Source organism: Psammomys obesus, unplaced genomic scaffold, assembly GCF_907164565.1.
Source record: "Psammomys obesus unplaced genomic scaffold, mPsaObe1.curated_primary_1811, whole genome shotgun sequence".
In the NCBI taxonomy this organism is placed as follows: domain Eukaryota; kingdom Metazoa; phylum Chordata; class Mammalia; order Rodentia; family Muridae; genus Psammomys; species Psammomys obesus.
Genome location: NW_026596225.1, coordinates 2,531,072 through 2,544,909, shown reverse-complemented (window position 1 = coordinate 2,544,909; position 13,838 = coordinate 2,531,072). Strand labels below are relative to the sequence as shown.

General features: G+C 44.4%; 1 non-coding gene across 1 annotated transcript; it reads left to right on the top strand.

The window, feature by feature from the left end:
- Positions 1-361: 361 nt before the first annotated feature.
- Positions 362-504, top strand: LOC129668096 (small nucleolar RNA SNORA48). The gene has a single exon (XR_008718865.1). It is a non-coding gene; the product is annotated as a small nucleolar RNA SNORA48 (small nucleolar RNA).
- Positions 505-13,838: the final 13,334 nt, after the last annotated feature.

The window sequence follows — 13,838 nt, the reverse complement described above, 5'->3', positions numbered from 1 at the left end:
CAGGTACCTATGGGGCACTTCTTCCAGACTGACATTTTCTGGTTCATCTTTCCAAATAGCTTCAGCTTTACAAATTCTTTCCTCAGTGGATCTGATCTGATGAATACTGAAGACCTGCTGGTGATTTGTAAGAAATAAAAATTTTCTTGAATAGTTTTAGCCAGGATGACAGATGGGTGAAAAGCTATGCTTATTCAGGGTAATAGTCTGCAGAGGCTGAGCAGCTCCAGAAACCACCATTTTATCCGTGGACAGTGCTGGGGTTGATGAAATCCTGCTATGGACAGGTAAAGTTTCAAATGGGTTTGGAATGTTAGGAAGCACAGCAGTTTGAATTATAACTAATTAAGAGTAATTATGACCCCCCTGGAAATGGGCAAAGACACACCTTGCTGGTGGCACTGTTCTTATATCCGTCAGGGGCAGAGCAGATGGCAGGCCTTTGTTCTTTCTAGCTGGTGCCTGGCTTGGTGGCCAAAGCTGTTTCATGCCCATGATTCATAAAAAATCAAATCAAATCTGAGCAGTGTGACAAGGGGGGAGAAAGACAGACAGAGACCTGTGGACCACCAGGCCACTCCCAGACCTGCCCTTCAGTGCACGGCACAGAAGGGCTATAGATACCCACTTGCAGCCACACCAGGCCATTCAGCACGGGTGGAGGCTGTCGTGCAGGGGCCTGCCAGCCTCTTGGCCAGCCTGCAGTGGGAGCCACCACAGTGCCTGAGCCTTATGAAGAGAGATGGAGACTGGAGGGTGGAGAGGAGAGCCTGGTGCGAGTGGCCAGCCCCGCCCCCTGGGGCCGTGGTGAGGTCCCAGCCTCTGGACTGTGTTTGAGTTTGTGGATGCACAGCAGCAGGGGTTGGTGTCAATGTCCATGGCTCATATTACCACTAGAGAACATTGGGATATTCATGGTTGGGGCAGTCTGAGCCAGCTATATGGAAGTCCAAGGGCTGTACAGAACTGGCTCCATCCCTCAATGGCCGCGGTGCTCTGAAGAGCTCATTTCTTACCTGCAGTAGCACTTGGGAGAGCAGGCCCTGCACCCTGCCCAGGCAGCACAGTTGCACTGGCTCAGATGGCAGGGGTGTGGGTGAGCCAGCCCGAGGGCGTGAGAGCAGAAGAGCTGAGCCTGCCTCCTGTGGATGGCAGTACCAGGTAGCCTACCCAGAGCAGCCCTGGAGAGCCCTGGTGGAGTGGATGAGGGAGAGTGCCTGTACTGACCAGCTCAGCACCCACCCCAAAAGTTATGTTATCTGTTAATGGTTGGGACATGTGAAAGGGCCGGTCCTGCTGACCCAAAGCTGCAGGATCTCCACACACAGGGCAACAACAGGATAACTGGGAGGAGGCCAGTGAGCATCCAATATTGATGAGGTCACAGAAGCCAGACATCTTGAACCAGACCCATGACTCACTGGTTTGAACATTTCCAAGGGAAGATGTGTGGACGGAAGGATGCTGTGGGCACACTGGGACACTCTACAGCTTCCACGATGGGCTGTTTTCCATGCTTTGTATTTTGAGGGAGACTTCCAGGGTGGTGTGACTGGGCTGCATGGCATGAAACTCACAAGGATTCAATAAAAAGTCGAAAAAGAGAATAATCATGATAGGGATATATCCTTGTGCTTGTCAAAAAATAGGAATACATCATACAACATTTTTATCTTCTCCTGCCGTTTCTTCCTAAAAGTGGGAAAATAGTCCAAGTAACAGAAACCAAAACCAGAAAGGGACTCACTTTTTCTAGCAAAGGCAACATGCATGGAGTGGCTCCAGGCATGGTAAAAGTGGCTTTATTTCTGGGGTAACAGCACACTCTGCAAGACACATCACTTGAGGATGATGATTTTGGACAGAGTTAGCGATTTCTTGAAACTGTTTGGTCTTTCCAGAGGACGTGGGAGAAGCGTGTTAAAGTGGTTCCTTTATTTCCTAAAGCAAAAACAGGTCAAAACATGCATTCAAAAGTTTGTCACTCGGCAGACGCGGGTGCTGTGGCATTAGTCATTTGACTATGACGGTGCTGTGCGTGATCAGTCCTTTCAAAGTGAGTGTTTAACAAGATCTGCTCCCTGGGATCAGAGCATTTAATAACATTTAGGCAAAAGGTTTTCTATATTCTATGAGAACTTAATATTGTTCAAAGATCAGTATCTATATAAAATATAGTAGTTCATAAAAATGGAATTGATTTTTAGCGTAAATAAACTCTAACACATTAGCTATACTTACTGAAGGAACGGATAGCAATTTTTAAGAAAGAAGAACTTTGTCAATGTTTCCAAGAATGTATGGCACTAAAGTTATGAAATCTTCTTGTTAGGGTCTGGGTTTGAGTTTGAGAGGGAACATAGAACAACCTGGAACCCTGACTCCCAGATGAAGCGGTTACATCCGTGTTACGCTACAGGCAGGGCGGCTGCTGTGTGTCTGGGTGACAGAAGACAGCTTTGGTGCTTGTGGCATTCTGAAATTCCAGACTCTCCTAGCTGCTAGGTGAAAGCCCTGAACAGAAACAGGTGGGACGAAATCCCAGACAATGTCAAAACCATGACCCAACTCACCAGCACCCACTTGCTTCTTCCCAGTGAGGGCTGGCTGCATAGCACCTGGGTATACTTAGAAGCTAGTCGACAGCTGTGAAACAGTGCATGAAAAATGCTCAAAACTGATATGGGGTTGAAGCCTCTTAAATTTCTTGTTCAAAAAGCAACTGGTAAATTTCCACTAGATGAAAATAAGAAACGCTCCATGTTATGCACACAGTGCTATCTCGGGGAAGACATGAACTTTGAAAACCTTGATTTTCCTCTAGACCCTTCATAACTTGGTAAGCAGGGCTTCAAAGGCTTCTTCAGTGGCTGGGAAGATGACTTAGTTGGGAAAGTGCTTGCACAGCAGGCCTGAGGTCCCGAGTTCAAACGCCATCGCCCACATAAGAAGATGACTGGTGTGCACTTCTAATCCCATGCTGAGAAGCCAAGACAGTCAGGGCCTTGGAGCTCAGTGGCCACCAGCCTAACAAAAGGGAGGGGAGCAGTGCTGGAGAAATAGTACCTGAGAAAGGAGCCTCTGGCCAAATGCGCGCGCGCACACACGTGCATGGAGTGGAGGGTGGGCCATGCATAGTCTTTGTCAATATGATTGTTTCCCTGAGTTTCTGTTTAGACCCTGTGAGCACTAACATGAAAGGTGAAACTCATAAGCACGTCTTTGGCATTTAGCATGGATCAACTGCTTTTAGGTGGGGTCTGCAGGGCACTGGCCTTGTTTTTAAACGGAGGAAACTCAAGTTTGATACAGTTTTTCTGAAAGCTTACTGCTAAGAAGTGAGGGTCCCAGAGTTTGATCCAGAAAACCAATTCCTGTGTCTGGCCTTCCAGCAGGAGCCGGAGAAAGGCCTCTTCTCACACCAGCTAGGAAAGAACTTGAAGCATTTAAGTCAAATGCAAGCTACTGTGCGCTGCTTTTCTTCCAGGGATCTCCAGTTACAGATGACTAATCTGCTGTGATTGTTGGTCTCTCATGCTTGTTAGTCCCAGCCACACAGCCTTTAGCCAGCTGAGAGATGCACAGTGCAGAGACACGTCCGCAAAGCGTGTTCCAGCCACGCTGAGACGCTCGCTCACGGACGCATTGCTGGAGAGCAGCAGCTCTCAGCAGTCAGTGACAGTGTAGGGACAGCTCTCCAGCCCCTTCAGACTCCTCTGACATCTCTCTCTCAAACTGTGAAAGGTTATAGGATGCAGTGGAAGGACCTTAGGCTCTGCAGTCTGTGGGAGCTTCTTCTCCAAGCATGAATGACCTAGCAGGGCATGCCTGACCGTCTCTCTCAGCGTTTGGGAGAAACGGGGAAAGAAGCAAAGCTCACGTTTTTAAAGTATAGACAAAGCCAGGGACAGCAGGAAGGCGCTGGAAGGCTAAAGTGTTGTAAGAGTCTTAGGCTTGGTAGATGAATCCAGCAATCTTAACTTGTAGTTCTTTTTTGCTTGTTGGGTTTCTGAGACAGGGTTTTTCCATGTGCAGCCATGGCTGGCCTGGCACTCACTGTGCAGACCAGGCTGGTCTTTAATGTGAGCAATCTTCCTGCTTTCTTACCCTCTCTTCCAGTCTTGAGGTTGCAGGCACACGCCACCCCACCTAGCCTCTAACTTGTAACACTTCATGCTTGAACTTCAGGCGTCCTATGAGACCACATGTTTGTATAAACTCTATGTTCCTGTATACATGGACACGTAAAAGGCATGTTTATTGTGTGCCTGTTAATCTGTGTGTGATAGCATTAGGCAACTAAGCGATAAATTATTAACTATCAATAAAAACTAACAAAACAGCATATTCTAACTCTTATAAAATATGAGAGAGAAAATGCGGGGCCATGGAAGCCACATCTGCCAAATAACATCTGTTAGAATAAACTTGTCCTATACTTACAGAAAGGGTGAAAAATGGAAACAGTATTTCATATAGCTCAGGTTGGCATCGAACTTGTCCTGTGGCTGAGGATGACCTTGAGCTTACAGTTCTCCTGTTTCTTCCAAGTATTAGACTTATAGGCATGCTCCATTAGAACTGCATTCCGCAATTCTGGGGACTGAGCTCGGGCCTTCACGCATGCTAGGCAAGCCCTGACCCTGCTGAGGAAGTACAAGGATCAAGGTTTGACAGACGTTAGACTGGTTGGTGTTGACAGAAGAAGACAAACATTTAGATCCACAATGGCCTTCAAGGAGAATACAGGTACCAGCTTTCCAGAGCAGAGCTGGAAGAAGGAAACTGCAATCGGTTGCCGTGCCCTCAGCAGAACTCAGTCCAGCTGTGCCCATCCCCTCCCTGCTCTGTCACAGGCAGCTCGCCTGTTCCTGTTCTATATTTTGTGTCGTCACATAATAATAATAATTATTATTATTCAGGCCTTATTCAAGTATGTCATGCATTTGTGGGCATATTCCCCCCATACCCTGCTCCTTCTCCCCCAGTGTCCTCTCTTAGAACCCCCTTTCCTCAGTTTGGTGTCTCCTTTGTGGCTATTCATACAGATATGATTTTTGAAACAGCAAATTCATAATATTTTTAAGCATGCTATGTGTATGTACTCCTGTAAATGACTATAACTTCTGCTGCCTTTTTCCTCTGTATGTCTCTTTTAGAGGAGAAAAAAACTAATGACTGATCCTCCTGTTTCGGCCTCCTGCATTCCAGGATCACAGTCATTCACCCAAATACCTGGTTCTCTGTGAAGGCGGGGATGAAACTCAGGACTCATACATGCTAGTCAAACGTTTTACCATCTGAGCCACGTCTCTAGCTCTGGGTCTTTAGTTTTAAAGTCTATATGACTCCACTTTTTAATAAGGCTCTGTTCTCTGTTGTCGTTCTGATCAGTGGGGGCCTGGATTTCAGCTTCTGAATGGAGAATGGGGTTCTGTTTCTCTCAGGAGCCACTAGAGCACTTTAGGACAAGGGCCAGGCACTAGGCTGGGGTGTGGGAAAAGTATTCCATGAAATGTTACAGAACAGGTCTTTTAGAATGGGATCCCTGGAGGCAGTGGGAACTCTGGTATTTCAAAGCCTATGTGTTACATACCAAAGTGTTACAGCTCTTGGTTAAGCTGCTGTGCTGAGCATGGCAGGGGTGCCGGCAAAAGCCCATGCTAGGTCAGCTTGCAGCAGAGACACAGGCCTGGTGAGGAGCAGGCCCAACAGGCTGGAGAACAGGCCCGAGAACAGGCCCATTGGGGAATAAATGAGGAATCTCAGGCAGCCATGGTGAAGGCTGATGGTGTCACCTGGCACACAACCATCCAGCAGCATGTTCGTTTGTAATCAGGGATTTATAAACCCTGGGTGTGGGAGGTTTGATTCGATGGGTCAGGGGTCAGGGATACTCGATTTGTACGCAGTGGCGCAGTGCCTCATCTTCTATGCAGTAGCACGGTCCTATCACAAGAAGAACATAGTACCTAATTATCCTATGGGTGGGGGAATCTCCAAGGACAGTTGAAGGCCACTGCTGAAGACTAAGATTATTAGCAAGGTGGGGCATTTCTAGGAATTCCCAGATGCTTGTTGGACCAGTTTCCTAATAAAGAAAGAATCCAGCCTATAATCTGCCCTGAGGGCAATGTGATGCTCCTTACAAAATCTGGGGTCACCCAGATCAGGGGGGTCTTTTAGAACCTCTCTGAGAAAAGGGAGTCCATATCAAAGACCGAGAACAAACAAATGGCTATCCTGAGCCATCAGACTTCATCCTAATACAGCCAAATCCCACAGCAGGCAATGGCTAGGGAGACTGAGGGAGATGGGAAAAATGAAAACTGAAAATCAAGAACCTTGTCAAGTAGTATACTGCCACTGGGAAAGGATCCCAGGATCCTGGCATCCCCCTGCTGTCAAGTCCCCTGAAGTCCCCTGAAGTGGAGGGGACAGACCCACCTTCAGGGAAGTTGGGCAGAAGGCGAGTCTAGCCTGTGGAGTTCTTTCTGGAGTTCCTCTCAGAGGGGGGAGCTTGGCTATAATGCAGCACTTTCTGAGACATCAAAGGCAGAAGTCAGCACAGAGCGGATCTCCCCAGCCTGTCAATAGGCTGCCATGGCACTAGCTGTAGTCGCTCTCTGGCGTTATTGGGCTCTGAGTATGGCTTCATTTGCAAGACCATTTTGCTGCTTGTTCTTTAGAATGTGTGAAACTCACAGCAGTGAGATGACGGCTCTGAGAGCTATGCACAGGGGTCTGATGCTCCCAGCGACACACTGCTGCTGCATTCTCAGTCCCTTTCCTGTTCTTCAATCAGACCAAAGTTCTCAGAACTCAAAAATGATTTTCATAAGTGCCTTTAGAGTGCTTGAAGTGCAAGCATACAGACTTGAGTTCAAATTTCCAGCACTCAAGTTAGAAAGGTGGGTGTGGTCACCTTTGTTTGCACCTTATTGACAGCTGGAAACAGGCTGATCCTAGGAGCTTGAAAACCTGCCAGCCTACCCAAAACACAAGCTCCAGTCAGTGAGAGACTCTGTCCCAGTAGAATAAGACAAAGAGTGATAGGGGACCTTACGCTGGTGAGAGGTATCCTGACCAAAGTAGCTTGGGAAGGAAAGGCTTCATTTGAGCTCTCCTTTCTGACTACCAGTTGTAAACGAAGGCACTCAGGCACTGAACAGGAGCAAAGGCAGGAGCCCCGGAGGGTGACTATCTACTCAGGAGCCCTGGAGGTGGCTGCTTACTGTAGCTTTCTTGCCTGCCTGCCCAGGTTCTTAGCATTCACAGGTGGCTGGCTCTCCTACATCAATCCTTAATTAAGAACATTTCACACAGGCACACCCACAAAGAAGAAGGCAATTCCTCAGTTGAGGTTTGCTTTTTCCAGGTGACTTTAGTTTGTGTCAGGTTGACAGAAACTAACTGGCATAGAAGAAGATGGCCCACATTTCCCCCTGTCCTCCACATCCACACACAGCAGGCACCCACATCAATATGCACACGCATACACATACACACATATATGTGTGCACACCACACATACTTAAAGAAAAGGAGGTGTCTTTCACAAAGTGCTCATTGCATGCTGAGTGTATGAATGAGGCAGAAGGAAGACCTGATGCGAGAATGTCTCCACTTCTGTTGGAGAGGAGGGGGCTAATTTAGTTAGAGCTATCACTAATCATTTAATGTGAACATGCTGGATTGCAGAGCTTTAGGGACACAGAAACTTAGAAGGACTTTTGATGGCTTGCTGCTAGGGAGAAACAATGGAGTACACGATGAACCAGAACCCAGAGTATTCTTGTTGGAAATGGAAATTTACATGGCTTCAGCAGATCAGCATATTGATATAAATTCTGCACGAAAGCCCAGACAAGCAAGACTTAGGAAGCAGTCAGAGGAATACAAGGCAGAACAGCAAGCAGACTACATTGACGGAGCCTTGGAAGGTGAGAGAAAGGGCTGTGTGAGTCACTAAGTCACAGGTTCTACTGAAAAAAGAGCCTCCTTAAAGCAAAAAACAAACGAACAAGAGTGACTTTCTCAGATCATGACAGGGAGAGAGGATCATAAAAAGCAAGCAGTTGAGGAAATCTAGTAAATCAGCTTGCTGTACTGCGTAGCCAGAGAGGTACAGGTACACAGACTGCCCACCGTGGCTCAGCCAAGTCCTCCTTCCTCCTGAGAAAGCAAAAACGGCACAGGGGCTGCACTCCATGGCCTTGGATTAAAAACACATTGTCTTCTATTTTGACCCATTTCCCTAAATGTAGTGCGATCAATAGGCTTCAACCTCTCTACAGTATGTAGACATCAGAGTCCAGAGATTCTTTTCTTTTTTATTTTGTAAATACATGGGGCTTTTTAATTGTATACTCATTTGAACATGGGACAAAAATCTCCTGTGGAAACAGGAGAGGAATGCGGCCCTAAGGTCTAGGGGTACAGAGTTTTTAAGGGAAAAAAAAGCAAGCGGTGACTTAAATGCTTTGGCATTACATGATTGGGTTAGGGAAATTAACTTTTGAAATAATTGGTTCACTTTAGGCGCCAAGACTACAAACAGTTCTGGCCTGGTCATATGGGCCAGTTTCCTAGCAACTGTATAATTAGAGGGCTAGAAAAGAATGCAGTAAGGCTAGTTCTTCCTCTCCGGGCATTACTGGACATGCCTCCAACTAGCTAGCTCTCCTTCAGGCTTTAAAAATTAAAACAACACCCACTGATTTTTAAGTCTTTGGTCTCTCATTCCCCCATTCTCATGACCATTTGAAGACCCAGTCTTGGGTTTTCCAGATATGACCCCTGGAGTCAGTCCTCCAAATTTACCTTTCCACAATAGGATCTGAGTACCATTACTGTATTGCTCCCAAGCATTCCTTCATGAAAGCCATCAAGTGATTTAAAGCACATGGCCCAAAGGTAAAAATAAAAATGAGGAGGGGTCCCTTCAGAGTGGATAGGCCAAGGAAAACTATTATACCAAGATTTAAACCATCCTCTGGAATCCTTTCTCTCCAGGTTTTTAGTCCAGTTGCTGCAATACTAGTTCCTGTTCCCGCTAAGCAGATGCCTAAGATAATAGTTAATGTCAGGGAGCCCCTTTTAAGTTAGCATTTCAGCCTGCTAGCTGGGATTTTGGGCTGAGGCTCTCATCTTCTGAAACTGCTTCAGCGCTGACAATAGGACTGTTGGCATCAGGGGCTAGGAAGGCTGAAATGCCAATCAAAGGCTGGGCAATGGGGCAGTCCTCAGAAGCATCTGAGGATGATCCATCTGAAGAGGCAGGGAGCAATCATGTCAGCTTCCAGCAAGTCTAGATTTTTGGCTTGCAGTCCATAGCTGATCCTGGAATAGAGTCAAACAGGTGAAAATCTGCTGAGACTAATTCAGACTAGAGACAGAAATTAAATTTTGTCTATTAAATGGGAAAAGTGAGGAATCCCAAGACCAGGAGAAAAACTCATCTGGGGTCCATTTGAGCTATGCCAGATCTCATGACTTTTTGGTTTCCTGAAGCTAACATGAATTTTTAGTACACAAAAGAAAATATGTATTAAAAAAAACTCAGAAAAGTAGCATATCAGCAAATCTAATATAACAGCACTCTGAGAGTAACAGGTAAAACTACATCCAACAGAATGAGCATCAGTTCTTCTTAGCTGTTTGTTTTGTAACTTTATAAACTCTTTAGATGTGTCCATGGTTTGAAACTCTAACACTTCTTCTGTGAGCACAGCTATTGGTAATCAGCCAACAATGGAGTGTGGCCATTTTTGCTTTGTACACTCAGCATCTACTTTTAGCCCCCATTTCCATGTCACACTGGAAAGTTAGGCAGAAATACATTAATGGCTTTACTGCTAAACCCAGGATGCTTAGGCTTTCCTTAACAAAGCAACTAGAAGGAATAGGTTTAAGATACTTCTAAATCCTGTGTCAAAGTCTACCTCAGAAATGGCAGATATTAAGAATACTGTAGTAAAATCTATGGCTTTTGGGTCAGATATACACATTGAATAGATGTTTTTAGCATGATGAGAAGTCTATCTCCAGAAGAAAACCAAAGGAAATTAAAATCTCAAGCTTGTGACTGAATAATAAGCAGTCAGTGCTCCATCAGCTTATCAGAACTCTATTGATCAACGTCAAAACTTTGAACTTATGAAATCTTATAACAATATAAGCACAACAATAGCAGAGAGGAGGGAAAAATCTAAAATATCTCCTATTTTCAATATTCCTTAAATCATTTTTCTATAGCATTACAACTCACATTCATATACCTTAAAACACCTACTGAGACTTTCCAATCTTTATTGCATTTACTAACTTGGAAACATTTTCCCAGACCATCCAACAACATTCTCTAAATTCTCACAGCCTAAACTCCTGTATTCTCAGACCCTGCATAAACTCCAATTTTTCTATCCAGCTATTCACCATAAGACACTGGAACTAACATGAGTCCTATGAGTAAGGCAAACCCGTTTGCCTTTCTAAATAAAAGATATAGTACCTAGTAGTTGTAACCAGCTAATGAACTGACCAATGAGCTCACAGTGGATCTAATTGTCTGCTCTTTAGCTGCAAAGCTACCATTAGCTTAGCCTAGCCATCAATGTGATCAGAGACCTGAGAAGCATAAATTATGAGCTAAATAAATATACCAATCCATGTACCAATTAAAATGATAGATGACTAGTTAATCCATCACCTAGGCAGTGTCCCTGGCTCCTGTGGTCTCATGGCATCATGAGCAGAGGCGGTCCTGCCAGGCACAGAAGATGAGAGACTGCTTCTGTGGAAAAAAGGAACATGAGAGAGTGACCTCACCTTGCCTCCTGAAATGTGAAACAATGACTCTCCAGGTATTCATGGCTATGTCCACAGTTTAGGCTGGGCCCTAGCAGTGCACCAGTTGGAGCAGTCTTGCCCAGTGGTTAGCATACCACAATCCATAGTAGCATCTGTTGTTGTGCCCAAATCTTCTTGGAGACCTTGGGGAAGCTACTGCCAGGATTTTGGGACTCTCTGTCATAATAAGCTTACACATGTTAAAATGTTATATTTATCAGATATCTGACAAGCTTGAGGGCCAGCATCTCTGAGTTACTCTTTGTCTATCTTTATCATCTGCTCTAAACTGTATCCTATAAAACAGAATGCTATAACCTCTAATTCTGGCATAGTCTTTAGATGCATGTTTTAGAACTATATTTCAAGTAGATCTACATAGGCAAACTTCTGTTACCCATCCTAGGCTTAACCTTAAAAAAGAAAAGAATAGGTAAAGCTCAACATTGCAACCAACTGCAGTTGTTAGCATGACTTTAAATATCTTTCCGAACTAAAATCAAACCAAAACTTTTAACCAGATACAGTTTGTAGAGGGGCTAGCAAATATGATCCTACCATTTTGCATTAAAACTGAACAGCAAAAAGCTTAAAGAACCAAAATTCCATTTAGCACTAATCAGAGAACTGAACATAGCTGGTAGCCCTAAACAAAGATGGCAGTAAAACCAAGGCTCCACCCTCTATCCCTGAACCAACATGGCGGCTAGCCACGTGTTGTCAAAGGCTGTCACAGGGTGTGGCTGACAATATAAAACATTAGGTGTAGCTAATGGCATTGCTACCTTCCATGGTACAGAAAGCTCTGTGGAACATTCACAATTTCCCACAACCAAAGGTTCTAACATTGTAATCAAATAAGTTTTAGAACCAACTACATAACAGAACAGCACAGAACAATTTTAAACTGTATGAACTATTCTGGCCATACCAAAGCTATCGGCCAGAATTCTTCCCCCTATAAAGAGCACGAGAAAGCATTTTGCATTGAAGAATCACCAGCCTTTTAAATGAAGAAAAACATATCTCACAGCTCTTTCTTAAATTATATTTGCAGGTATAAAGAACCAAAGTAAATACACTTTATATGCCCTCTGGTTTTCCATACACACACTGACCTTCCATAAAATTCTATATACCTTCAGGTTAGCTTTTCCTAGCTCTGTTCTTCTGGTTTAACCAGACATTCTATAGACAAGCTATTCTTTTCTTTAATATCCCGGTCTCTTGCTTTCTCTCTTGCTTTTCAGACAACATAAAAACTCCTATCAAAACCCTTTCCATCCTGATATGATCCCACTGGAGCCCAGTGTGGGATTATTCCACGATTTACTTTTTATAGGCAAAGCAAAAACAAGTCACATCAATACAAAAAAAAGTTCTGGAACTGCCAAACTCTTTTTCTAAAAGTACTTCCCTGTAGCAGATATGGTCCAAGGTCACATAAACAAACTTTAAGGAACTTAGAACAAGTTTTAAGGAATTTAGTGAAACTTCTCTTCTGTCTCAAGGTGAAGGCCAGGGTGAAACATGTTTTTTGATTAACAAAGCAGCGTAACAAACAAGCAGCTCTCTACATGATGCACTCTAAAAACTGCAATTTTCTCAGTTGGCTCAAATAGTATGGCTTGATTTCATTTGGTAAAATTAATAAAATAAATACTAAAGTTTTTGTCTTCCCCCAAAGGATTGAGAAACTGTTCCATGATCTTACTTAGACTTAGTTATACTGCCCAAAGTCATTGCTTAAAATGCCTGATAAACTTTAAAACATTTCATCACCTTAAACATGTAAACATCCTCCAAAACCTGTTTTTGCAATATCAAAACAAAGTACCCTTTTTTAGGAGTGAAGTCACAAAGCATAACCCTAAAAGTCAAGACTAAATTATTAGTGCAAACAATTCAATCTCTAAAACCAGTATCAATTTAAAATGAGATTCATCTCAAGAGTTTGAATTTAACCTTTAAACATATCCAGTAACTCTTAATCTGCAACCAAGGCATACAGAGTGTATTAACCAATTAAGATCAGTCAAATACAAACATATAATGGCCATACATTCATTTAAACAGACAGACCTTTTCTTACTCGATCTAAAACCGATGGTAGACGCAAACATAAATACTACGCAGAGACACTGAGACAAAAAACACTCACCAGCTGGCCAAAAGCAATCCTGGACAGTTTCATTCAAGTCTCCACCCTCGAATTCTTTCCCAACCCAGAGCATACACCAGTCTGCTGCTGGCAGAAGCAGGGTGTGCAGGTGGAGTTCAGAGAAACAGGGAGGGGTTACAGGAAGTCTGTCCCATAATGTCCGTCAGTCCAAGTCCCGTTGCCAGCATAAAAACATCCGGGCCAGGTTCCTGGAGTCTTGGGGTCCCAGGAAGAGCCCCCAAACATGTTATGCCTAGTTCACGAACCCCAAAAGACCAGGAATAAATAGACTCAGTATGGAGGTGGGAAAACTGGTCACCTGAAAAGGGTGTTGAAGCCAGAGGTGGTCGTAGTCCCTCTCAGATCACCATTCTCTTTGGGTTTCTGTGGCTTGTGTTCTTGCTTCCTCTTGGTTCACTGGCCCTGATGTGCCTTTGCTGTGGGCACACTGCTCTCATATGTGTTAAGTGTATTACATGAGGGCTGGGCATGTGGTTCGGCTGGTGCAGAGCTTGTCTGGGAGCCACAAAGCTCTGGGTTCCATTCCCACCTAAGACAGATGTGCTGACACAGACCTGTAATCCCTGCCAAGCTGAGGTGGAGGCGGGGGGATCAGGACACTATGTACCCTCAGCTACGTAGGAAGTGCGACAGCCTGGAAATATGAAGTCTTTTCTCATTTTTTAAAAAAATTCAAAATACTAAATTAAAAAAATTAAAGTATGTTACAATGTGCAAAACAATTATTATTGTGGATAATCTGTCTGGGTGTATGTGCCCATGCCTGAGTGCGTGTGGGTCAGAGGACAACTTTGTGGAGTTGGCT